This window comes from Tribolium castaneum, chromosome 8, assembly GCF_031307605.1.
Source record: "Tribolium castaneum strain GA2 chromosome 8, icTriCast1.1, whole genome shotgun sequence".
Classification (NCBI taxonomy): Eukaryota; Metazoa; Arthropoda; class Insecta; order Coleoptera; family Tenebrionidae; genus Tribolium; species Tribolium castaneum.
Window position 1 is genome coordinate 11,846,760 of NC_087401.1, and position 27,127 is coordinate 11,873,886.

General features: G+C 31.7%; 1 protein-coding gene across 2 annotated transcripts in view; it reads left to right on the forward strand.

Annotated features, from left to right (window-relative positions):
• The first annotated feature begins 683 nt into the window (after positions 1-683).
• LOC659728 (uncharacterized protein) overlaps positions 684-27,127 on the forward strand; it is a 102,568-nt gene continuing 76,124 nt past the window's right edge. Inside the window, exons 1-2 of one of the 2 annotated variants that reach the window (XM_015981120.2) lie at positions 684-882; positions 7,516-7,581. The gene's annotated coding sequence lies outside the window, so the exon portion shown is untranslated. The remainder of the gene's footprint in view (positions 883-7,515; positions 7,582-27,127) is intronic. The other variant, XM_008193734.3, reaches the window with a different exon arrangement.

Below are 27,127 nucleotides of genomic sequence, written 5' to 3' on the forward strand. Positions count from 1 at the left end.
CAGGTTGAGTCGTGTTTGACTTTTTCGCTGTATCGCCATAGTTATTGCATAATGTAAAAGCGCAGGAACAACGAAACTTGAGGATTTATACAGGAGGAGTTTACCATTTCGCTGCCATTACCTAAAAGGCAATTTAGAGAAAATAATCACAAAAGCTCTATTTGGCGAAAAAACCCCAATCCGCTCGTAACTCAAATTCGCAAACACATTTGTTTACACGCGACAAGTCAATTTATTAAATAAACGAACTGATTTAAACATATAAGCTAATCATCGGCAGCTGATAAATCACCCCCTCGGTCATAAAGCGACCACATAATAATTATAAACGTATCTATTTATCGCATCCTCTGAGAGTTACCCCCCCACCACCATCAGGCTTTGCCCCCACCACTCCGACTATCTTTTACCGTCAAATATTAATGATGAAAATGGAAATGTGAAATATGAAGTGTGCCATGCCCAAGATTGGATCCGTTTTTACGGGCCCTTAAATTTTGTATACGGCCCTCGCGAGACACCTCCCCCCACTACAACCATATCTCCAATTAAGAAGTGGCGGGGGAAGATTTTTATATGTGTGTGTGTGTGTGTGTGGTATAAAGTTATATATGCACAACGCCGCCTAGGGCAACAGCATTTAAAGAAAGCTCCACTCTATAACGTTTGTTCTCGAATCGATCCTATACCCCCACCACTTCCCCCACCACAATTCGCCCCACTCGACGAAACACGCTAACGCCCGAGTCTTGCGACGAGCTTTGCACGGTGTCGACGATATTTCGAAGTGGCGGAAATTTTGCGACGAGTGTGTGAGTGAAGAGTGTGCGAAAAAAATTATTATTGTGTGTGCGACCGCTGGATTTGAGTGACAGGCGGAAAGTGAGTAGTTTTTAACCGGGCGGAAAGTTGCCTGTTCCCACACTGTGCGAAAATTATGTACAAGACAACAGCTTTTTACATTTTTTCTAATATGCCAGATGCAAACACTTTATCACATTGTGTTTACAGCAAGGTTTAACCTACTTTTGTTAATTAAATTTTAAGAGCTGTTTAATTAAGATTACATTGTGTGGCACATGCCAATTACCGTGTTGTAATTAGATACAGGTAATTAAATTTTAAGTCGTCATTTTCAGACGTAAATTTTTAATGCCAATTAAATTGAATTCTCATAAATTATGAATGTTGCTGCAGTGGCCGCTGTGTTTTAATAAATTTTGTAAATAAGGAAATTACAAAAGTTTACATTAATTTCCGTATCGAATTACACCTACAAATGTGCAAAACCCTGAAAAAGTTTTGAAAAATTGCAAACATTTTAGAAATTCAGATAACAAACTCAATACCTGTCTTTTTATAGGTTACGATCTTGCAATTCTTTACCTCGGTGCTTCTATTGATTACTAAATATTATTTTGTGAAAGATAAATTTCACTATCCCGGCGCATCCACCATAATTTCAGTGAGCTCACTAAGGTAAAAATAACGTAAAGAAAGAAACGTTAACGCAAAATTGTCTCCGGAAATAACGCTATTTTAACGTAAAATATTAACAATAATATTTTAATAACGTAAAATTATGGTAAATATAAAACCAGTAATCAACGTCAACAAGCAACGTTTTAAAAAAGCTGAAAAATGCATAAAAGCTATGGACAATTCTCAACTCTACTCTATGGACCACTCTGTACGAAATATGAATGCAATTTATTTAGGAATTTTTTTTGTTCATTTTAGGAAAAACAAATTATTTGTAACGGAACATTTTTTTTATTTTATTAATAATTTTACACTCAACAATCAAAATATTATTTTAAATAACTTGTTTTTCTCACAGTTATTAAATATTTAAAACACGTTACTTGTATCTTTTAAACAAAATTTCAAATGAAATATTATACAAAGTGTTTTTAAATGATTCTTATCTAGTTAACTTTGAAATTGGTTTACGTGAAAAAAAATTGTGCCGCTCTGCTCAATTGAATCCTCTGTCAATAAATGTCAAATCTGATCTGTCAGTTGAGAAAATTCAATTAATTTCTTTTAAAAATTTCATTAAAATGCAACTAAAATGTTACACCGTGCAAGGAAACACTTTTATTATCGAAGCTTATTTCCGAATTGGAGATTTACTTGAATGAAGAATGATAATATTCGATGTCTAAATGCCTATCATTAGTTATATGAAGCGGCATTTTCTGATTTTACATGAGAAATTCACAGACGACTAGATGAGAATTATTTAAAAACACTGTATAATAACAGCACTGCACTTTTTCCATGTTTTTTAATTTACTTTATCATCATTTAAGAAGGCTGTTTTAACTGTTTTTTCTGTTTTTAATTTTATTTTGGTTATCCGTTTTTATATTTTATAATAATTGTCAAAAATAGATGCATTATACATGTTCTGTATTTTCTATACAATTAATTAGTTACATTTATTTATATTTTGTTTCAAGACATTAATATAACATTAACATTATACAGTATCATAAAAACCAATTTCGTTTTTTTAAGACGTTAATTATACGTTTAAAACAAACGTTAAAGCTCTTATACGTTTTTTACGTAAATACAACGTTAAGTTAATACGTACTTCAAACGTTAAGAATTGATAAAAATGGTTTTTAAACTACGCAACATAAACGTTACGTTTATTTCGTTTTTTTTAAGACGTTAATTATACATTTAAAACAGACGTTAAAGCTCTTATACGTTTTTTACGTAAATACAACGTTAAGTTAATACGTACTTCAAACGTTAAGAATTGATAAAAATGGTTTTTAAACTACGTAACATAAACGTTACAAAAACGTAATCATACAACCAAATAACAACGTTGCAAATTTCAACGTATAACGTTATATCAACCGCTGGAACGTGAAAAAAATCGCATATTTTTTCAATGGTGATGAATTTCAGACTTTAAAGTTGTTCCATTTCAATTGGAAGTTTTTTTAAAAGTGAACTCGTGTTTACTCAGGATATGAGTATTATGGAGTGACTTCCTCTCCTTGCGTGCGACATAAATGCATATAAATATTTTCGTCTCCCTTTAACATAATTTTCTCCGTGCTTATGAAGCTTCAATTCAGAGCTCCGATTTCCCACACATCTAAAGCATCGTGGTACATCCTCGCCTTAAGCCATCGAGTCAACCGTCTAACAAAGCCGGAAAATTCTTCTTGTCGAGGATATTACGCGTATGCAAAGACGATTTGCATGAAAGAAATTTAAAAACGACTCAAACTTGTTTAATTTTCTGCCGGAATCGAAGCGGAATAAACGCCATTTTAATTTCAGGCGCCATTACATCGTAAAAACTACACCATAAATATTTGCATGCGTGTGTCGCATGCGGGTCGCGTTTGTTTTCGATTAGAGGCCTTTTTGTCGTCCGGAAATAGGTCAGCCGGAATTATATAACTATTTGATTGAAAGGGAATTTGGGTAATGAGCGAGTTAAGTTGGCGGTACCACAATGGGTATTTCTAGGCCGCAACAATGGCTACAAACGGATTGCTTAGTGAAAAATGATTGAGCTTAATGCGAGAATAGAAGAGACCAGCTTTGTGGGAAATTTTAGCCTGATATTCTATGCACTTTGTGTTAAATGAGAGACTGTTATTATATTCATTCCGTGATTAGAATGGAAGAGAATGAGTAATTTGTCTTCGGTTCACAGAAGTAGAAAACATGAGCCGAGTTTTGCTTTCGATTGTTTTTCGAGGCTTCGGACTTTTGTTTCGTATAATTAATTTGTTGTTTTAACGGAACGATGAAATATTTCAAATGGAAGACAATAAGAGAGAGCGGTGTTTGCGATATCGGCAGAATTGCCCGAATTGTACAGATACATTTTTTGCCAAAAGCTTTTTTCGAAACAACGAATTATATTCATACAGGGTGGACCCAAGAGTGTGTAATCGGTCTATAACTTTTTGTTAATTGAAATATTACTAAGTTGTTTTTATTATCGAATTGATTGGCTTAAAATCCACAAACTGAAAATATTTTTATTATGCACAGGGTGAACCAAAGTTGAATTTTTTTAAATGGGACACCCTATATATTTTTGCATAATTGAAATTTATTCAAAAAATAATGTAACTTTACATAAACTATTAGGGGTCTATCTTTTTTCGTTTTGGAATTATTCAACTTTTTGTTATAAAAAAGACCAATTTTTGAAAAATCACTGCAAAGTCGCCTATGAATATTTTCCGGCAAATGTGGAACAGGAAAATTCAGAATACCTTGTAGTTTTATCAAATAGACGACTTTTAGTTAAAACACGCAGATTATATACAGAGTGTGCCAAAACGCAAAAAGTTGAATAACTCATTTTTTTCAAATGGAACACCCTGTATTTTTTTCATGTATCGCTAGCATTTTTGATAAGCTCTCTTAAAGTATCGAGTTTGTATAGCAAATTTAAAATATTTTTCTAAATTTTTCAAAAAAATATCTTATTACAAGAAAATTTTTGATCTTCGAATCTGATGTCAAATTGTAATTTATTTTTTGATATGTACTAATGTGACTAATTACATTATTAATCTAATTATTACTTGATACATAAATTTTGCTCATCAAGAATTAATAATAAAATAAATAAAAAAAGAAAAAAAAATAACACTTTAAGAAATATTTCAAATTTGCTATAAAAATTGCATATCTTTAAAAAGTTTATGAAAAATGCTATTGATACTTGTAAAGAAATACATAGTGTTCCATTTGAAAAAACTGAGTTATTAAACTTTTTGCGTTTTGGCACACCCTGTACATTATCTGTACGTTTTAAGTAAAAGTCGACTATTGCTAAAACTACATGGTATTCTGAGTTTTACTGTTGCAAATTTTTTCGAAAATATTCATAGGCGACTTAGCAGAAAATTTTCAAAAATTGGTCTTTTTTTTTAATAAAAAGTTTAATAATTCCGAAAGGAAAAGAGTTAGACCCATAATAGTTTATATAAAGTTACATTATTTTTTCGCAAGAAAACGAATTGTGCAAAAATATATATAGTGTTCTATTTAAAAAAATGTAACTTTGGTTTACCACCCTGTATACAACACCATGTGTACAAAAAAAATTGTTTAGTTTATGTCGATATATCGGATAGTGAAACAGACACGGTAATATTTCCAATAATAAAAAAGTTATAGGCCGATTACGCACCTTTGGGCCACCCTGTATTGCTCGAAAGTGGTTCAAAAGCTTTGTTCCAATGACTGAAGTAATTAATTTTTTTCTCGCACAAATTGCAGTTTGCAAAGTAAATTGCATTGTACATTTCGTAAAAAACGTCTTTTGAAGGCAATTGTGGTCATTGTTTCCCTCCACTCACTTTTATTATTATTTCGTCGTTATTTCAGTTAGAACCTTTCTTGCGTCCTATCTGTCCATTTTTTGATAGTGATCCGAACATCAATTCGGATTTTAAGCGGACTTTTCGGTCAGTAATAGGGGTTTAACAGCCGGTCGTAAACCATAAACAGCTTTACAGTACAACCAATTTTGTTGAGCGTATTGAAAATGGCAAAGGACAATTATTACCTCACATAAAGCGAAATATGTTAAGAGTCGAGAACAATTTACTGTGAATTGAATTCGTCAAGAAAATACGAGATTGCTGCAGCAATTAATTAAAATTAATCTTTTTAAAGGTAGTTTTTGAATTGGGAGCGAGCCAGAAGATGAATGGATGTTTGTTTAATTTGAAGTCAATGGATTGGATGAAATGTGATTCAAAATGTCATTTGCGTTCGAGACGAGTCTAATGCAAAATTGATTTAATTTGTTCCGATTCGGTCCATTTAAGTGATTGGCACAATAAAACAAAGATGAGGCCGAAAAGGGAACAATTAAACACTCATTTGGCAAAGTAACTCAATTCGAAAAACTAATCCAGAATTACCTGCATCCTAGATTAAAAATACTATTTTAAAACGTGTTTTAAATTCATGTTTTCACTATTTTAAGACACGCTTCCCATAGCAACGTGTTTTAAATTAAAATATTCCAACAAAAAAAATTTTGAATAAATTTTATGCGAAAACGCATAAAGTTCTCGCTTACGCTCGTTGCCTAACGACAGCTCTGGGTGTGTTTTTGCACTCGTATTATTAATAACTATTTTTGCCATTCAGTAATATTATATCATCCTAAACAAACAAGTTAATAATAATACACTAACCGTCAATTAAATTTGTTTGTTTTCTGATGTTTGATAGTTAGGGTTTTAGGTTAATTAACTGAATATTTGGCCAAATAAAATTCTAAGGATTGTGGTGTTTATTTTGCTGTGTAAAAAGCGATGCATTGTCGTGGTTCCACTTAAGCTTTGCATTTTTCCCTCCCAATGATTTGCTTTTCGTCGCCTCAATTTCGGTTTTTCTTTTTTCCTATGAATAACAAAACCATCAGACAATAGAAAAGCGTGTGAGAGAAAAGTTTAGTGCGGAAAAGTTTCGGTCCGGAATCGGACGAGATATATCAATGTTACATCACGCCGATGTGAAGAAAATTTATTTTTTAAGAGTAATTTATCAAAGCTCTTCCTTGACGGGACAGTTGAAATAACCCGTGCCATACTCCGAAAGCTTTGCTCGAGGCTTTTTTCTTTGCCCGAGATGGATTTAAGGGAAAAGTGTGTCAATCCTAATAACGAATGGCAGTGGTTGAAATGTTTCGAAATCAGCACATGTCAAAAAGGAAAAATCGCTACATGACAGCCCGCCCCCCAAATTATTTCACAAAAAATGCTCTATTGAAATAATCGCGTGTCGCAATAAAAACAGACGCAATTTTATTCCAGCATTTATTGTGCACTCTGATTTTAATTAACTCCAACTTTTTAATTAAAAATTTTTCATTCATTTTTTTGTACCTGAAAGTACAATAATTTTAATGGATTTTTTTAAAAGCACAACAAAATATTCGGGGTTTGCCCATTTTGCCTAGAACTCCCTAATATAAAATGATGATGCGCCGTGACCATAAAATTTTTATCTTTCGGCCTTTTCCAAACTCCAATTACCGTCGAAAAACAACAAAGACTCGCCTTTGCAAATTGAAAAAAAGCACCAAGTTATAGATTATCTCGGCTTGGCTTGAAAAAACGGCGTAAAAATCGCCGAAAACTTTGGCAAAAGTGCTGCTGCAACGGAAAACTTTGCTTTCGCATTTAATGTCGCAGATTTACAACTTTACTGAGATAACTCCTTTCTATATCTGTAATAAAGTAAGTTACTATATAGGGCCGCAAAAGTGCGATTATTTTTTCGTATTATTGTTTAATTGTTGCAGGAAATTGTTAAACCCGCCACTGCCATAAAATCCATATTAAAACAAGCCCCATCATTATCTCGTTAGCTAATCTCGCCCAAAATCTTAATTCACCAGATTAGGAAAATTACAAGCTTGCATAAAAATTTCAAGCCAAACTTTCCAATCATAAAACCCCTGGTTGTCGTTAACGTGGTACAGCATCTTTTTTCTTCCAGGTTGATAGCCAACAAGTGGAGGGCATCGATCAGGGCCCCCTTTAACGCCGCCCGAACCGATTAACGGTGAGTGATTTTGTTAATTGGCGTAGTTTTGTCTCTGTCTTAATTTCGTATTCGATACGGAAACGTGTTGTAGTTTTATTGGGGCGATCCGTCTTGTGTTTTATTTGATTTTTCGACCACGAAATTAATTGGCCGAGGCGGAGCCGAGACGAGTCAATAAATTGCCCGTGTTGTACAAATCTGATTTGCATTAACAGACGAGCCTAAGGCGCGATTTTTTTCTACTCTCCACGATACCTTATCGAACTTTCGGCGAGAAGGTTCCGAGATACAGACACGAAGTTTGTGCAAACTTCACACAATTACTCAATAGGCTGATAAAGCTCTGAGAGTCTCGATCGATTTTTCGACACACAGTGAGCACACAGACGTAGATCTGACATTTTTTAATGTTACAAACGGTTTATAATACGTTTTGGGTTAAAATTCATAACGTTGTTATTTGGTTGTAATTTAACGTTTATGTTACGTAGTTTTTTTGACCAATTTTTAACGTTTAAAGTACTTCTAAACTTAAAGTTGTAATTACGTAAAAAATGTAAAAGAAATTTTACGTTACTAATAAATGTATTTATTAAGGTTTGTTTTAAACGTATAATTAACGTTTCAAAGAAACGGAATTTGGTTTTTATGTCACTGTGTGATGTTAATGTAGTTTTTTAATTTAACGTTATATGTCGTGAAACAAACTATAATTAACGTAACTAATCAGTAAATAACTACTGTATGGTTATAACTAATCTATCATCTATTTTTGACAATCAATTATAAAAAATTTAAAATAAATGAGAAAAAAGACCATTGTTCTCCGACTAAGAGTTTTCTCGCAAATTGCTCTTAATAGCAAAAACAGATAAAATTTAAAAAAAATTCATAACCAAAAAACTATTGGAAATTTGGCAATTTTCTTGACGCCAGTCGATTTCCCAAATCATTTTACATTGGTTTTACTTTTTTTTAATAGTTTTGTCGTAATTACTAAAATAAAAAAATGTTAATACTTTCCCCAAAAAATTAAAAAATATATTTCTATGGATTTTGATCTGTTTTTTACAATGAAATACACCGTTTTGTTTTAATTTTCTTAGTTTCGACGTAATTGTCTCATTTTTCGTCGAAATTTTTGACGATTTTCGGTTTCCGAAACATTTATCATGTAATAACTACGAAACTAATAGAGATAACCCCATTAAGCTTATTATCTTTAGAAAGTTCTTTTGATTATCAATCTTTTTCAAAAAAGTTTATTATTCTCCGAACAGTTTTCTCGCAAATTGCTCATAAAAGCAAAAATAGGTGAAAATAAAAAAAATCATAACCAAAAAACTGATGGGAATTTGAAAACTTTCTTGACGCTGATCGATTTTCTTGGACTAGAATCAAAATAGTGGTCCTAATTGAGAAAAAAAAACATTTGTTGATACTTTCCCCAAAAAAATCAAAATTTTGATGAAAAATTCTATTTAATAGATTTTAATTTGCCAAAAAAATATGAAAAAATTATAGGTAAAACGAAAAAGATCACCAAATGTTTGAGTAATAACTCAAGGTTAAAGTCAATACTCAAAAAAATGGTCTTTTGAGCCGGATTTTTTTATTAATTTAGAGATTTTACTAAACAATTTTTTTAACCCCATGGTTAAACACTAACTAAGCGCTTAAATTTAATGGTCATTTGTCAGTTCTGTAGTTTTTTGGTTTAGAAAAAAAAATGCGAAAAAATTCAGTTTTTAGTTGAAAAAGTGCTTAAAAGGTCGGTGAAAACAAATTTAACGAGTTTTAGGTGTGACAAAGGTGTGAGTTCATAACTTAAAAACTTTCGGAAAAAGCAAAAATCACTAATTTTATTATCTTTTAAAAGTTCTTTTGATTATCTATCTTTTTCAAAAAAGATCATTGTTCTCCGACTAACAGTTTTCTCGCAAATTGCTCATAAACGCAAAAACACGTGAAATACAAAAATCATAACTAAAAAATTATTGGGAATTAGGCGCTTTTCTTGACGTCAGTCGATTTCCTGGATCATTTTACATAAGATAGTATAAAAATTGTTCCACTTTTTCGAGTAGTTTTGCCGTAATTGCGAAAATAAAAAATATAAAACATTTGTTGATACTTTCTCCAAAAAATTCAAAATTTTAAGAAAAAAATCTATTATTGCTATATTTCTAGAAAAGCAAGTTATGTAAAATTGTATTTTGGATGTTAATAAATAAAATTAGACTCACACAAAATTGCTCCGTTTTATCGTAAGATAAGTAAAAAAAATACTTTTTCTTAATATATACAAAAAAATTACGTAAACAAATTGCATTCATATTTCATATAAAGGGGTATTAGGAACACAGTTTAACTGAGTTATATTGCCAGAGGTTATGTTATATAACGATTACCTAACTATGATTATAATACGGTTAGATAACAGTTAGGTTTCTGATGCAATATGCTAGATTCTATGTATATATGGATAATGTAACCATGGTTATAACTAGCTTATGTCCAAAAGTTATATGACGGTTATATAACTGCAATATAGCGTTTGCTAGATTTAGTTTATATATCGGTTATGTGAACATGGTTATCATATTACGGTTATATTTGAGTAACATAGTTTTTTTTTATGAGTTTTATGTATATTTTCTTATCTTATTAGTGTCCATCGAAATCCAATTTAATCCAAATTTAATCCAAATTTTGGTCCAAATTTACGTTATATGCCTGCGTTACAAAATAGTTTAAATAAAAACTAAAAAAAACGTTATTGTTTTACGTTGTTTTTACGTTTTTTTTACTGGGTTAGTAATAATTATTATAAAGCTATAATTTTTTTTACAAAAGTTTGCCTTTGTCAGAATGTGCCATTAATGTTTGTTTGAAATTAATAAATTAGTAATATGATAATTGATAAATAAACAAAATAATTATGACATGTTTATTTTTGGATGTTATTTAATATTCAAATCCATTACGTTTGGATTTTGAGTTGATTAAAATTTATGCACAAATAATTATTGTAGTTCTGGACTCATTAATCACAAGTTGAATAAAAACCTGCATTAGCTTTATTTAGTTTGGAGTGATTGAGGGATTTTTTGTCATCTGGGATGAATAGAAATTCCTGCTTAGAAAAGAGGATTAAAATTTAATGACGGCAAGATGCTGCAATAAGAGAAAAGCAACGCTCAAACAGTGCCAGAGACGAAAAACGTTAAGTTTAGATGCAAATTGTAATTAAACGCGGAGTTGTACAAATTAGTTTTTGGAATAAGTGGGACAAAAGTCGGCTAAACATTAAACATGCAGTGTTTGAGCAATTAAAATATAGGAGAAAAAATGCAAATAATATTAATACGTTAAAATGTGGTCGAGCGTGCAAACAAATGTCCCTAAATCGGTCGTCTTTCAGCGTTTTAAACTCGAATTACCGCAAATGAAGTATAAATTCGTCAGAGGTCAGCTCCCGACCTGGGATCCTAATCATGTGTTAACGCGACATTAGGATTATCTGCAAATGGCAGATTTTGGTTGCTTGTAAGCGGTCGTGAATCACAAGCGTAATGGCTGCGATTAAAATAGATTCAGTAAACAAAAATTTCATCGATCAAATCGTTTCCAAATCACTAATCGTTTTCAAACGAGAAAATGCAAATGATCGACTCTGTCAATTTATCGATCGGGAAATACACAAAGAAAACACGAGGAAATAACATATGTATTTTATATGGTGGCGTATCAAAAGAGTGAGCCAAGGCGAGAAAATGCGTTTTTGCGCGGAAATACTACGGACCAACAATTCGAGATTCCGATTTACAATTTTCCGGGAGGTTCTTTTCACGGAAATATGGCAAACAAGACCCGAAAAAATATTTGGAAAGGACAAGGGAAGTTTTAATTAAATCAAGTCAATATCCCGGCGCATCCACCAAAATTTCACATCGCCTCCGATTATAAAAACTTAACTAAATCGACATGGAACGAGTCAACGGCGTTTGCAATTACGCGAATTGCTTCGCTTTCAATAGCCGCAAACAGAAAAAAACGCTACTTTCCATGAATACCGTGTGTGTTTGACTCGGCCAGATTAAACGAAACGTGAACGAAAACCGAGCTGTCCAAGCGTGAGATATTAAAGAGGGGTCGCGTTTTTTAACTCGACAGTGATTGAACTCCTCACCCGATAAGAAATTAACCGGCGAAAAGTCAAAAAGAAATTATTTCTTGCCGAGATTGTTTGCTCCTAATCGAGGGTGACATTCCAAATTCCAACATTTATCAGTTTCGGGTTTCGACTCTTGAAGATTAAGATGAATTACGACGTGCGTAATATTCATCATATATCATTAATGCAACCCCGTTGGGAAACTGCTCGCGCTCTAACTGATGGCCTTATGTCGCCTCCAAATCTGATTTCGTTATTAGTTGGATTGTTTGCTCAGTTATTTATGTGTTTGGCGAAGAATTTTCAATCGCCCTGTGTGAGCAGCTTGATGTGAAAATCATTTTCTGGGTCCCTTATCTCGAGAATTAGTTCGAGTTGACGGATCGTCTTCGAATCCCACCAACTAAGACATAATCTCTTTAATAAAGCCAACATTTCTATTATCCGATTCTCGAACGTATGTTGGGTCACCCAACCCACTAAGCACACTAACGTAAGAAAGATAACGTTAATTAGGTTAAAAAAACGTTACTTATATTATACGCAAAAATGTTTACGGATACGGAAAATTTTGTAACGCAAGAATTTAACGTAAAATTCTAGGAAAAATAAAACTAATAATAAACGTCAACAAACAATGTTATAACTCAAATATTTTTTTTATATTATAAAAAATTCGTTATGAAAAAGTATTACGCCCTCGGATAGCTGTAAGACGATTAAGCAAAAATTGCTTTTTTTACACTGTTAGTAAATATTTGAAAACATGTTACCTTTTAAATAAAACTTCAAACGTGGTATTGTATAATACCGGGACTGCACTTTTTCTTATTTTTTTAAAAGTTGATATTATTTAAAAATAATTTTCAGCTGTTATTTTTCCTGTTTATATTTCATAATGATGGTCAAAAATAGCTACAAGAGTAGTTATTACTGTAGTCGTTATTTACATATTCTATATTTTCTATACAATTAATTTGTTAAATTTATTTATATTCGTTTTACCCCCAATTAAAAAGTTACATTAACATTATACAGTGCCATAAAAACCAAATTTCGTTTTTTTGAGACGTTAATTATACGTTTAAAACAAACGTTAAAGTTCTTTACTATTTTTACGTAAATACATCTTTAAGTTAGAACATACTTTAAAAGTTAAAAGTTGGTGAAAAGTATAAAAATGGTTTTAATTATACGTCACATAAACGTTAAAAGAACACGTAAGTATACAACTAAATAACAATGTTGTAATTAATGTCAACATGAACGTTAGAGAGTGCTATAAAAACCAGATTTATTTTTTCTGAAACGTTAATTATACGTTTAGAAGAAACGTTAGTAAAAAGAATTATTAATAACGTTGAAGTTCCTTTAACGTTTTTTTCGTAAATGGAACTTTAAGTCAGGACATACTTTAAACGTTAAAAATTGATAAAAAGTATAAAGATGGTAACTATACTTACTATACGTAACATAAACGTTAAAACAAAACGTAATCATACCACCAAATAACAATGTTGTAATTAACGCTAATCAACACAAACGTTAGACAGTGCCATTAAAACCAATTTTTTTTGAAACGTTAATTATACGTTTAAAACAAACGTCAGTAAAAAATTGTTAATAACGTTAAAGTACTTTTACGTTTTTTACGTAAATAAAACTTTAATTTAGGACATACTTTTATTGTTAAAAAATTGATGAAAAATATAAAGATGGTTTTAATTATACGTAACATAAACGTTTAAAGAAAACGTAATTATACGACCAAATAACAATGTTGTAGTTAATGTTAACATTAACGTTAGACAGTGCCATGAAAACTAGATTTATTTTTTCTGAAACGTTAATTATACGTTTAAAACAAACGTAAGTAAAAACACATATTAATAAGGTTAAAGTTTTTTACGGTTTTTACGTAAATACAACTTTAATTGAAGATATACTTTACATGTTAAAAATTTGATGAAAAATATAAAGATGGTTTTAATTATACGTTACATAAACGTTTAAAGAAAACGTAATTATACAACCAAATAACAATGTTGTAATTAACGTTAACATTCACGTCAGGCAGTGCCATAAAAACTAGATTTATTTTTTCTGAAACGTTAATTATACGTTTAAAACAAACGTTAGTATAAACAGTTATTAATAAAGTTAATGTTCTTTTTTGTTTTTTACGTAAATACAACTTTAAGTTAGGACATACTTTCAACGTTAAAAATTGATGAAAAGTATAAAGATGGTTGTAATTATACGTAACATATACGTTAAAAGAAAACGTAATTATACAACCAGATAACAATGTTGTAGTTAATGTTAACATTAACGTTAGACAGTGCCATGAAAACCAGATTTATTTTTTCTGAAACGTTAATTATACGTTTAAAACAAACGTAAGGAAAAACACATATTAATAACGTTAAAGTTTTTTTACGTTTTTTACAAGTTAGGACATACTTTAAACGTTAAAAACTGATGAAGAGTTTAAAGATGGTTTTTAAACTATACGTTACATGAACGTTAAAAGAAAACGTAATCATACAACCAAATACTAATGTTGTAAAACGTTAAGTCAAAATCTGTGTGCTTGTGGGCTAAGTTCAGTCACCAAAATCAACATTTCCCCACAAATATTTACGATACGGTGTGTCCAAAAATTTACATAACCAATTACCCGTGAAATAGGCTAATTATTGGTGGTAATTAATTGCAATGTGAAGCTCCGAATTGGAAAAAATCCGGCCAATTACGCAATGATTTATGAATTCCGTTGTTGTTATACCTAGTATTTAATAAAAGCGACGTTTTAATCCGAAAAAGTGCTCATCTTGGAGGCGGATTTAGATTGATCGCTCCTGTAAATTCTATAAAAGTTATTTATATTCATTTGCGATGATTTACGTCGAGTAATTAAGAAGCGAAACGGTGATTAGTCAATTAGAGGCCGTCCAGTTGTAGACAATGTTTTGAATGTTTCATGTTTAAATTAGCGGCTAATAATTAATTTTCTCAAGTCGCGCAGCGTCCAATTTAAATGAAATTGTGCAAATAATAAATTTGTTGGAAGTATTTTTGATTGAGCTAGTTTGATTAGTTCTCTTATTATTCCGCGTGCATCTGGCGAGATCACCTCCGGCTAATCCCTGCAGTGGAATCATTCCCTTGTTATCGATTGATGCGTTTGACCGATGCGGTGGACAATAACCTGTGGTGATTAATCTAATAAGGACGCGTTGGCCGTCACCAGCAAGTGTGCAGAAACCGGAGGCGGCGACAACGAGGGGTTTTGTTTGTGACGGCGAGCGTGAATACGACGGCTGTCAGCTGAAATCTGACGTTTCTAATGTACTTTTTTAATATAACTGACAAAAGAAAAGTTGAGAGAGGAGGAAAAAATTTCTATACGGCGCATGCATAAGGATAAGGAAACTTGTGAGAGACTGTGTAACGAAGCAATTGTTGCATTGAGTGAGTTATAATTCGGTTACTAGAAAGTTACCAAACTTTGTTCTACAAGTATACATATTTCTATATCTCTGTGGGAAACTATGCGAGACTGAGGCGGTCAACACGAACAATACGACATCGCAACTATTCAATTAACGAGATGGGGGCGGCGATGATGACACGGAGGAGGCAGGAAATGGACAAAAAACGACCGGGGCTGGCTTAGTGGTTAAGAAAAAAAAACATTAAACAGAAATATGAGATACAGCAAATGTGTAGAATAAAACAACGAACTGTGAATGAAAACTCTAGTAATTTTTTTTAACTTGTTAATAGAAACTATTAGTCGGCCATTAATACTACATTTTTTCGTTGATCTCAAACTCTCATGAAATTTGAGACATATAGTTTTTGCATTTTTTACAAGCCGCTGGTGTTTTTTGTAAATTGGGTCCAATTTCTTTCAATTTTTGGTTAGGTCAGAAGCCATAATTAATTAACAATTAATTAATTAATTAATTTCAATTAATGCACTCCTGAAAGATGATTAATTGTGGAGCGTTTTTTAATATTCAAACGCTCCATAAAGCAGAAATTAAAAGAATCGATTTATATACAAAATATTTCATCTGCATAGACATTAACAAACGATCAACTAAAAACAGTGTTAAACTTTAGAATTTTCAAAAATACCAAACGTACTTAAACATCTGGACAATCCAGAAATTAGACTATTTTGAAAGAATTTGATTATTTCTCGAATATTTCGTTAAACTTGTCTCAGTAAACGTGTTAAAACTTTTTCAAAACATACAAAAATAATAAACATTTTCGATCCAGATCGTCAATTTTTTTGTTTATTTTTCACGAAATTTAAACCATTTTTGACTTAATTTAGCGATATTTTACGTTACTTTTGACGAAATTTCTGTGCAAAAAAAGAAGCAGAAATAATGCAGAGTTTGATCTAATTTAGAACCGGTTTATAGAAGCGTCATCAATTTAATTCGCAATTAAATGCGTGATTAACTGATCACGTGACCAAACTGAACAAATGTGATTGGTCCATTCGCGTTGTTAATCTTTAACGAGGAATTAAATTTTTTAATGTCATAATAAAATTGAGTTTTCAGCTCTAAAACATGCTTAAACGTTTAAAAAGTGCAAAATTAAACTATTGTCACAGAAGCTCTGTAATAAGTTAATTTTGGACTATTTTTTGTGAAGTTATGTTGAAAAGCCTAAATTTTAAAAAAAGAAAAACTATAGTATTTTAGATCTAATTCTACGATTTTTTAGGTTATTTTTCACTAAATTTTGCAAAATAATTGTATTTTAAACTAAACACCTGTTAAAACGGATGATCTACAAGAACTTGTCATTTTGGACTTTCTTTAGAGCCGGTTTATAGAAGGCTCTATTAAAATTTAATGCCTTGTTAATAGTTAACAACGCTAATAAACCAACCATATTGTTTCAATTTGGTCACGTGACCAGTTAATCACGCCTTTAATTGAGGATTAGATTAATGACGCTTCTCTAAACCGACCCGTGACGCTAGTGTAGCAACATCTCGCTAATAAGCTGAGACTTATGAAGTTTGAAAAAGTGCTTCCACGCTAAAAAAAAAGCAAAAGTAACACTGTTTTCTACTTAATTTGCCAATTTTTTGGCTTATTTTTGATACAATTTTTTGAAATAATTGCATTTTTGGCATTATGGCTAAAAAAATGGTTAATAAAAATTTTGCCTTAAGTTTATTTTTTCGCCAAATTAATTACTTTAACAAAATTTTGTTATATTTCGGCTAAATTTGGCAATTACTTTTTAGAAAAACTGTTAAAACAATTTAAAAGAAAATGTGATATTTGTTACACCTAAATTTTAGTTATTGTTTCGATCAATGTAGTAAACCCTTCAGCTTAAAAATGTGCTTCAACGCTTGAAAACGGCAAGAATAACACCGTTTTCAACTTAATTTGGCAGTTTTTTGCCTTATTTTAGTCAAAATTTTCAGAATACATTTCTGGTATTTTGGCTGAAAAAAATAGTTTTACCTTAAGTTATTGATTTTTTACCTAATTAATTACTTTGACAAAATTTACTTATTTTTCGGCTAAACTTTGCAATTATTTTATAGAAAAATTTTTGCCTTATTTCAGCAAATTGTAGCTTTAACTTAAAGAAATTGAAACAATTTTTTTCAAAAATTAAAAAATTAGTGAATGATTTTTTTTTAAGAAACATGTGAACAAATGCTTGGAAACACTTTGCACAAATATTGTTGCGGGTTGCGGAACAGTTTGCATTTTTGTGCCAACTTCGGTTAGTTTTAAATATTTGAGAGCAATATTTGCTTTGAAATAAAAAATACGCTTCTCCCATTCTCAGCGAATCGAACAATATCATATCAGATAAAAAATTCTTTAAGCGCGTCTTTTCGCCGGTTTGCGTTTAAATAAACTGTATATTAAAAAATTCCAACCGATTTTTAAAAAAATCCTCCGCTTCGACGTAATCTCTTTTAACCGATGAAATAAAATCTTATCTTGCTCCAGTAAACATCAATTATAACGGGATTACTTCCTTTTAGTGTCGATGAAAAATTTTAGATAAACATTTAATATTCGATTTTCTTGCTGGGGAAAAATGATATAATTAGCTAGCGCGCTAGGAGTTAATGCGATTTCTGTCCTTATTCAGGTAAGGGGTGTTGTGTCGAAGGCGCGACAATACATTACCTTTTCACTAAAACTAATGTGTTCTCATTTGCCTCGAGCGCGAATTATTCGTTCGTTTGTTTCAATGTGGCAGTTACGCCCGTTCTGTTTTGCACAGAATTAATCAGTTTGGGTATTGTTTGCGCGATATTTTATCCGACTGATTCACGATACATTGCATATATTCACTAATGGCACATTATGATGCAAGAGGGAGAGGTTTTGCTGCCGTTTTTAACGAGCAAACAATACAAGAGAAATAGTTCGACGTTTCGTTAACATTCCCTGGGACTACGGAGGACTATAAGTTAGGAGACGCAACGTAGGATTTTCTGGATCCAAAGAAATAGTACGGTAGGGGAAAAATGAGGGCGTTTCGAGCGTTTTAAATTGATTTAAATACAACCAATTCATTAATTATAAAAAAAAAATGCAGACATGTTGAGCTTTGCTCTCGTGACAGACTGACAAAAACTACAACTTAAATTTTCATCAGAAACATGAGAAAAAAATTATTTGAAATTTAAAATTTGCGCTTTGTTCCGTATTTTTCAAAACGCTGCGAATACCGTTAAAGATACAAGAAAAATGTTATGGAGAAAGTTGTAGAGAATTAAATTTTCTATAAAAAAGTCCGTGAGACCATATCTCTATCTCCAATGGTTTAGGCCCCATAGACGTTCAGAGAAGTTCAAGCGACGGATTCGTTTCATTTTACCGGTGGTCAAGTAACAGAAAGTTAATTTATACCCAAAATGTAGAAAAACTTTTTTCTACAAACTTTTTATAGGAAATTTAATTCTCTACAACTTTGATCCTTACATTTTTTTTGTATCTTCATCCGTATTACCAGCGTTTTGATAAATATGCGACGGTGCGCAAAAACTTATAGCTTGGAATTATCAATTTGCGTTCCACCTTTTATTTTTGCGAACGCTGTGAATATGGTTGAAGATACAAAAAAAGTGTAAGGAACAAAGTTGTAGAGAATTAAATGCGCTACAAAAAAGTCTGCGACACCATATTTCTAGCGTCAACGGTTTAGATGTAAATTAACTTTCCATTACTTGACCACCGGCAAAATCCGTAGTTTGAGCATCTTTGAATAATTTTGAGGCCTAAATGGTTGAAGATAAGGATATGGTCTCGCGGACTTTTTTGTAGGAAATTTAATTCTCCACAACTTTCTTTGAAACATTTTTCATGCATCTGTAACCGTATTTGCAGCGTTTTGAAAAATATGAGGCAGAGTGCAAATTAGTTAAAGTAATTTTTTTTAAATATAGTTGACGACAAAATTTTTGCATTATGTTTATGTCTTAGTATTGCGAATTTAATGCTCTATCTGCTTGTATTTTTTTGTTAGCTATGTGTTAACCGTTATACAAATACACTTTTTTTTCCAAATTCGTTGCTCTGAAGACTAGACTGTAATGGAACAACTGCGCTCTCTGGCGACATTACAGGAACTAACAAGGACGGGAACATTTTATTAGTTCGTCAAACGGTTCTACGCTTGAAATAAAGCCCAAAAAGAAAAAAAAATTATTTGTCCAAATCATTTCAAAGGATTGAATTTGTCTAACTATTTTGTACATGAAATTCTGAGCAGGATTTGAGTTGCAAAGTGGCAATGTAACTCTACATTGTTTTTTTATAGGCAAATATTTTTTCGCCCCCGAATCGGCTTACTCTAGATGGGATTTTAATTTTTGACTCCATTACATTGGAATTTAGAATTTCGCGTATCGAGCGTCGTTCCCTCCGTTTGTTGTTTGATGGAAAAAGCCGTGCGAATTTTTCACATCCGACCACGAAATTAATCGCGTGATTGATGGATGATCGGTGGCGAATAAAAGAAGGCCAAATTAAGTGGATCGGATTAATGATTCCAATGATTGATTGGATATCTCGTTACAATGATCCTCATTCATATTTTGATTCAATTGAGAAACTTATCCCCCAGCTGATAAGTTTAAAACTAATTGGCCCTATGTTACCAACTTTAGATACATGATCAAACTGCATAAGTAATGTGCTCGTAGTTTATAATAGATATGGTGGTCGTTTTGCGGCTGTTAATTAATGAACAAACTTGGCGAAATTATTGCAGTTGCGATATTGTCATTTCAGCGACGAGTTCCAAACAACGGCGGGTCACTACAACAAGATAAACTTTAACGTAACAATTAATACACGCGAAACGAGGGAAAAAATTGTTTTTCTTTGAGATTTTTTCGCGAAAATTACATTTGAAACAAGGTAACTTTAACTCAGTGGACGTTTCCAATTTAAAGTTTGTCCACAAGCAAGCCCTCGGAGGCCTGCGTCTTTAGAAACCGGAACTGTATACCTACTGGGAAAAAAACGACACTCGATTTTTTAGCCTGATTTACTAAACCGTCGATTAAATTATTCAAGACGTGTATCGCATATATTAAGAAAATTTCATTCCCGGTAGAGTGCACTACCGTCTACACTAATTAGAGAAAATGCGATAAATTATAAGACGTGGAGTGAAATAAGACGTTGAAGCAAACTTTTATTTACTTTGCATAACTTTAATAAGGGATGGTAATGGATTGTAATTGAAACACAGATGGAATAACCAGATTCGGGTTAATAAAGCCACTGGATTATCTGATTAAATCGGAACAAAAAAAGATGAAGTTCTTTGTATACGACGATAAATAAACTAATTATAAACAATGCTCTGCTGAATATTGAATATCGGAGCTCGGAATTGGGTCGATAATAAAACCGGAGTTGTGTAACTTGAATAAAACAGTTGTCGGGGTATTGTGAGTATTGACATTTTTTGATTGGATATATTTACCTGTCGATACTTACGTCAAACGCACTCGATACTAAAATATAAACTCTCAAGAGCATTTTCTTGTATCCTTTTTTTCAATTAGAAACAGAATTGTTTCATATTTTTTTAACTAACCGAAAAATTCACTCATTTTATTTTGTACATATTTCTTTTTTTAGTCATATACGTAATTATTTGTCAAAATTTCGTCAAAATAGGTTGAAATACAGTTTGGTTTTTCTCCATCTTTTAAGCACTTACCAAAAACTTTTTAACTATTTAAAAATTAGTCAAAAAAATGCCGTACAGTTTTCAAGATGGTGTTCCTTTTTTCTTTATTGAAAGAATAAAATAAAATAAAAAATACTTTGTTTTTCCTATTCTGAATATTTTTAAACGTTCGTCACCTAGAAACGCAATTCTAACGTAAAATTTTTCAAAAATAAAACGAAAAATCACTTAATTTTGTCAAAAATTTGTGCTTTTTTCGAAAGTTTTTAAGTTAAGAACTTAACATTTTGTTAGATTTACCAATCTTTTAAGTACATTTTAACTAAAACTCAATTTTTTCGCAATTTTTTTTCTAAAATGAACCAAAAAACTACAAAAATGACAAATGAACATTAAATTAAAGCGTTTAGTTGGTGTTTAATCATGGGGTTAAAAAAATTGTTTAGTAAAATTTCTAAACTAATTAAAAAATCCGGCTCGAAGGACCATTTTTTGAGTAATGACCTTAACTTTGAGTTATTGCTCAAACAGTTGGTTTTAATCATATTCTTTTTTATAATTTTTTGGCAGATTAAAATCTATAAAACAGACTTTTTTGGGAAAGTATCAATTATTTTCTCAATTACGGCTAGTATTTTAATTCTACTCTATGTAAAATGATCCGGGGAATCGATGAGTGTCAAGAAAATTGTCGAATTCCCAATAATTTTTTTGTTATGATTTTTTTTAATTTCACCTAAATATTTTTGCTTTTATGAGCAATTTGCGAGAAAACTATTAGTCGGAGAACAATGACCTTTAAAAAAGATAGATAATGAAAAGAACTTTGTAAAGATAATAAGCTTAATGGAGTTATCTCTATTAGTTCGGGAATTATTGCATGACAAATGTCCCGGGTATAAAAATATGAAACAATTACGGTGAAACTATAAGACTTGAAGCAAAACCGTTTGTTCCATCGTAAAAGCAGACTAAAATCTATAAAATAATAGAATGAGTCAAAATTTAAATTTTACTTTGTGTGATCGAGACAAGAACGATTTTTGTCGTTTCGAAGTTTAAATTTAAATTATCCGGCTCGAAGGACCATTTATTGGAGTATTGACTTTAACCCCGAGTTATTACTCAAACAGTTGGTGATCTTTTTCGCTTTACCCTTAATTTTTCCATGTTACTTTTCCATAATTATTTTATAATTGTGACGGCCCTTCTTATTTTCTACTTTTTGCCCCAAACTAAGCTTTTAAAACGTGTAGTTTTGGCTTAATTTTTGATTCGAACACACACTAGCTTCTATTATATCAATTGTTTATTTCAACAGTCAATGGTCATATTGTTGTAAAATTTAATCCATAGTTAACCGTCCAAATTGGCCTTTATGCCTCTGCATACTTTTGCTGTAATTTCCACGTTTAATTGCGCTATTCCCTCTTCATTACATGCAAATCACGTCCTTTTTTTAATCAACAAAAAATAAACACCCCTGAAAGATTTATTACAGTCATTTAAAAAAATATAAAATGAGACGACAATGCCTAACATTATTTTCGTAGCGAAAAACAAACCAAACAATAATCACCACCTCCCGTATCGCATCATCCTTAACATCCCCGCCTTATCAATTTTTATGAAATCGGAGTTCTGAAAAAACAAAGAAGCGAGTCGAGTCGATTTTTTCGCTCCCTTCGTCAAGTAGTCGTGTTTATATGTCTGTGGTGATTCGATAAATCCGCCCCCACGCAGGCCCGGAATAAGGGCCATTTTTGGGCCAAACACCAAAGAGACAATTCGATGGTGGCGATCGCCATAAAGATAAGATTAGGGCACTTATTCGGAAAAGGGGGTTAGTTTTATGACGGGTTTATGGCGCGCGGACAAATTACGGTTTAATTGCGCCACCTGGAAACGGAAAAATTGATGAATCCTGCGGGGAAATCCCGACAAATGATCCTTGAACAGTGGAAGGATTATACAGAATCCAGTCTTGTCGCTCGAAGGAAAGCAGGGATTAGAAGGTAGTCCTGTCGTCAATTTTCCATGCGCTGGTAAAAATTCAATAAAAACCCGCTTGTCAATCCGAGTCAGAGGCGTATTGTGAGTATTTTCCGGCCTGAAAATGCGCCGATAAAACGCCCAGTGTTTAGCGTTTGACGCTGAAGATTTGTCAGCGTTTTGTAAATTACATTGAGCGAGCACAACCCCCAAAGTTGGTTTGCTTCGAAAATCCAATTTTATTTTGTTTTAAGGAAAATCTTCTTTGCAATCCGGTAATCTGCTGCAGGTTTATGTGTTATCTATGGGCGAAAGCTTTTATGCAAAATACGAAGACGACCGAACGAAATAATCGACGCGCTGAAATTGGTTTTATTTTTCGGATAGTTGCTACTTGAAGTCTGGCGTGAGACTAATCCCTTCTTTCCAGGTAGAAAGGATCGTAAAGCTTGTGTATTGGAGAAAAGCTCGTATTGATTAAAGTGTAAAATATGGAACATGTCGTACATTGTGTTTCAGGATAGAGCTTCATAAAACTAACGAAATTGCCTGAAATTTCTTACGTTTCGCCTATTTTCAATTTAAATTATTTGACGATAAAGTTGAGAATTTTTTCAGCGATTTGGAGGCATTTAAGCGCTTCTGTTGCATTTTTAATAAGCCGACGAGTATTTAAAATTCAGGGCGCGACTCTCTCAGTCAAAATAATAAACCAACGTCTTGCCTCCAAATGAGACAAGGAAAAGAAAAACACAAATTTCCCCTTTGAGGGTCTGATTGGTCGTTAGTCGAGTATACAGAATACGGATTTCAAAAGCTTAGGATGCGAAATGACAGTTAAAACGTTCCCGTCTTTGATAGTTCTGTTAATGACGCCAGAGAGCGCTGTTGTTTCATTAGCGTCTAAGCACTTAATGTAAAAAAAATGTTGCATTATTAATAAATTTTCAATAGTTTTTCATTTATGTTTTTTTTTAATTTTACATATTTTTGCTTTTATTGCATTACAAAAAGCAGATCAAAACCTATAAAACAGACTTATTTTTTCTTAAAATTTTGAATTTTTGGAAGAAAGTATTAGCAAATTTTTTATTTTTTTATTTTCTCAATTACGGCAAAACTATTCGAAAAAGTAGAATTATTTTGATTCTGTGCCATGTAAAATCATCGGAGGAATCGACTGGCGTCAAGAAAATTACCAAACTCCCAATAATTTTTTAGTTATGATTTTTTTAAATTTCATCTATCGTTGCTTTTATTGGCAATTTGCGAGAAAATTATTAGTCGGAGAGCAATAATCTTTTTTGAAAAAGATAGATAATTAAAAAAACTTTCTAAAGATAATAAGCTCAATGGAGTTATCTCTAATAGTTCAGGAGTTATTGCATAAAAAATTTTTCGAAAATCGACAAAAATCTCGACGAAACATAGAACAATTACAGTGAAACTATAAGATTTAGAGCAAAATGGTTTGCTTCATCGTAAAAAGCAGATCAAAACCTATAAAACAGATTTTTTTTTCTTAAAATTTTGAATTTTTCGAAGAAAGTCTAGCAATTTTTTTGTTTTTTTATTTTCTCAATTACGGCAAAACTATTCGAAAAATGGAATTATTTTGATTCAATGCCATCTAAAATAATCCAGGAAATCGACTGGTGTCAAGAAAATTACCAAATTCCCAATAGTTTTTTAGTTATGATTTTTTTAAATTTCATCTAACGTTGCTTTTATTGGCAATTTGCGAGAAAATTATTAGTCGGAAAACTAATATTTTTTTGAAAATGATAGATGGTTAAAAAAAACTTTCTAAAGATAATAAGCTCATTGGGGTTATCTCTAATAGTTCAGGATTTATTACATGACAAATTTTCTGAAAATCGACAAAAATCTCGACAAAATATAGAACAATTACAGTGAAACTATAAGACTTAGAGGAAAATGGATTGCTCCATCGTAAAAAGCAAATCAAAATCCATAAAACAAAATTTTTTTTCTTAAAATTTTGAATTTTTCGGTAATAGTATTAGCAAATTTTATATTTTGTTTATTTTCTCAATTACCGCAAAGCTATTCGAAAAAGTAGAACTATTTTGATTCTATGCGATGTAAAATGATCCGAGAAATCGATTGGTGTCAAGAAAATTGCCAAATTCCTGATAGTTATTAAGTTATGATTTTTTAAAATTTCATCTATCGTTGCTTTTATGTGCAATTTGCGAGAAAATTATTAGGCGGAGAACAAAATTTTTTTTGTAAAAGATAGATAATTAAAAAAATTTTCTAAAGATAATAAGCTCAATGAGGTTATCTTTACTAGTTTAGGAGTTATTGCATGACAAATTTTCCGAAAATCGACAAAAATCTCGATGAAATATGGAACAATTACAGTGAAACTATAAGACTTAGAGCAAAATGGTTTGCTTTATCGTAAAAAGTAGATCAAAACCTATAAAACAGAATTTTTTTTCTTAAAATTTTTAATTTTTCGGAGAAAGTATTACAACATTTTTATTTTTTTTTTATTTTCTCAATTACGGCAAAATTATTCAAAAAAGTAGAACTATTTTGATTCTATGCCATGTAAAATGATCCGGGGAATCGACTGGCGTCAAGAAAATTGCCAAATTCCCAATATTTTTTTAGTTATGATTTTTTTAGTTTTACCTATTTTTGCTTTTATGAACAATTTGCGAGAAAATTATCAGTCGTAAAGCAATAATCTTATTTGAAAAAAATAGAAAATGAAAAGAACTTTCTAAATAATAAACTTATTAGGGTTATTTTTAATAGTTCGGGAGTTATTACATGACAAATTTTCCGAAAATCAACAAAAATCTCGACGAAATTTGGAACAATTACGGAAAAACTATAAGCCTTAGAGCACAACGGTAAAAAACAGATCAAAATCTATAAAACAGAATTTTTGTCTTAAAATTTTGAATTTTTCGGAGAAAGAGTGGGGTATTAACTTTTTTTTTCTTTTTTGTAGGAATTTCAATTCTCTACAGTTTTGTTGCCCTCTTTTTTCTCTTCCGTACATTTTTTTTATTCAGAAAATTTCGTTTCGTAGTTATAGTCTTCCGTAGTCGAGTAGTAACGCGGCACTTGCCCCCACCCCTCAATCAATACAGTGCGATTGTTTACAAAGATGTCTTGATTACGCATCATCCATCATTTTTAGTGTGAGAGGGCACAGGTGCGTTCTAATACCGACTTGTTCTACTGACGTTTAAATTAGCATTTCGCTACAAGGGCGCCGTTTAATCGTCTATGATATATCCATAAATTTCACCGGATTACATACACATCTCGCGATATTACTTCGGGGCTATTTATATAACGCAGACGTCGCTAATCTGCGCCAGATTTTACCCAAATTTTACACAAACAAACAAAAATACGAAAATCCCACCGCATTTGTACGAGATTTACCAACTGTATGAAGAACTTTCGACTAGATTATTTAAGGATCGGGTTCGAGAAGAGCAATTAAATTTCGTTTAAGTGCAGTTTCCTGTTTCGGGAATTTATACGAGAGAATTTCACTCAAAATTTGTTTTTCTTCGCGATGAAGTTGGCTTAATGGGAAATGTACGTTTAATTAGACAATAAACCGCGATTAATGGAAGCCAACAACACAGATTGATGCACTATGTACACAACTGAGTAGTAAGAGTGCTTTATCCCCACCACGCGAGTGGAGGGGAGGGCGCTCTAACTACTCGTTAACCACTGTATAAAAGTCGGTAAGTTTGAGATGCATAGTTTTGTGTTTAAACTGCAATAATCGTAATAACATGTGTTTAAACTCAGATAATTCTATGCAAAATGTTTATTTAGCTCACTATTGTAATTTTAGCAATTAAATAAGCTTGTTTTGGAATTTGCTCGCTTTATAGCCGAATTCAATAAAAATTTAATCGCTTGATGATATAAATTTTCATGATTTAAGTCTAGTTTTGCTTTTAGAGGTTCATAAAACATAAAGTGAAATTTATTAAAATGGGTGAACAAAAGTTCGCGTTTCTCGTCGTGTGCTATTTTCTTTGAACTAAGCTCGTTCGATATGTTCAATACATGTACAGGTTTCATAAACAGAAGCCATCAAAGAGTGTTTCCGCTAGTAAAATGAAATAATATTAAGGTGTTTTTGATGTGGAACGAATTAGTAAGTTG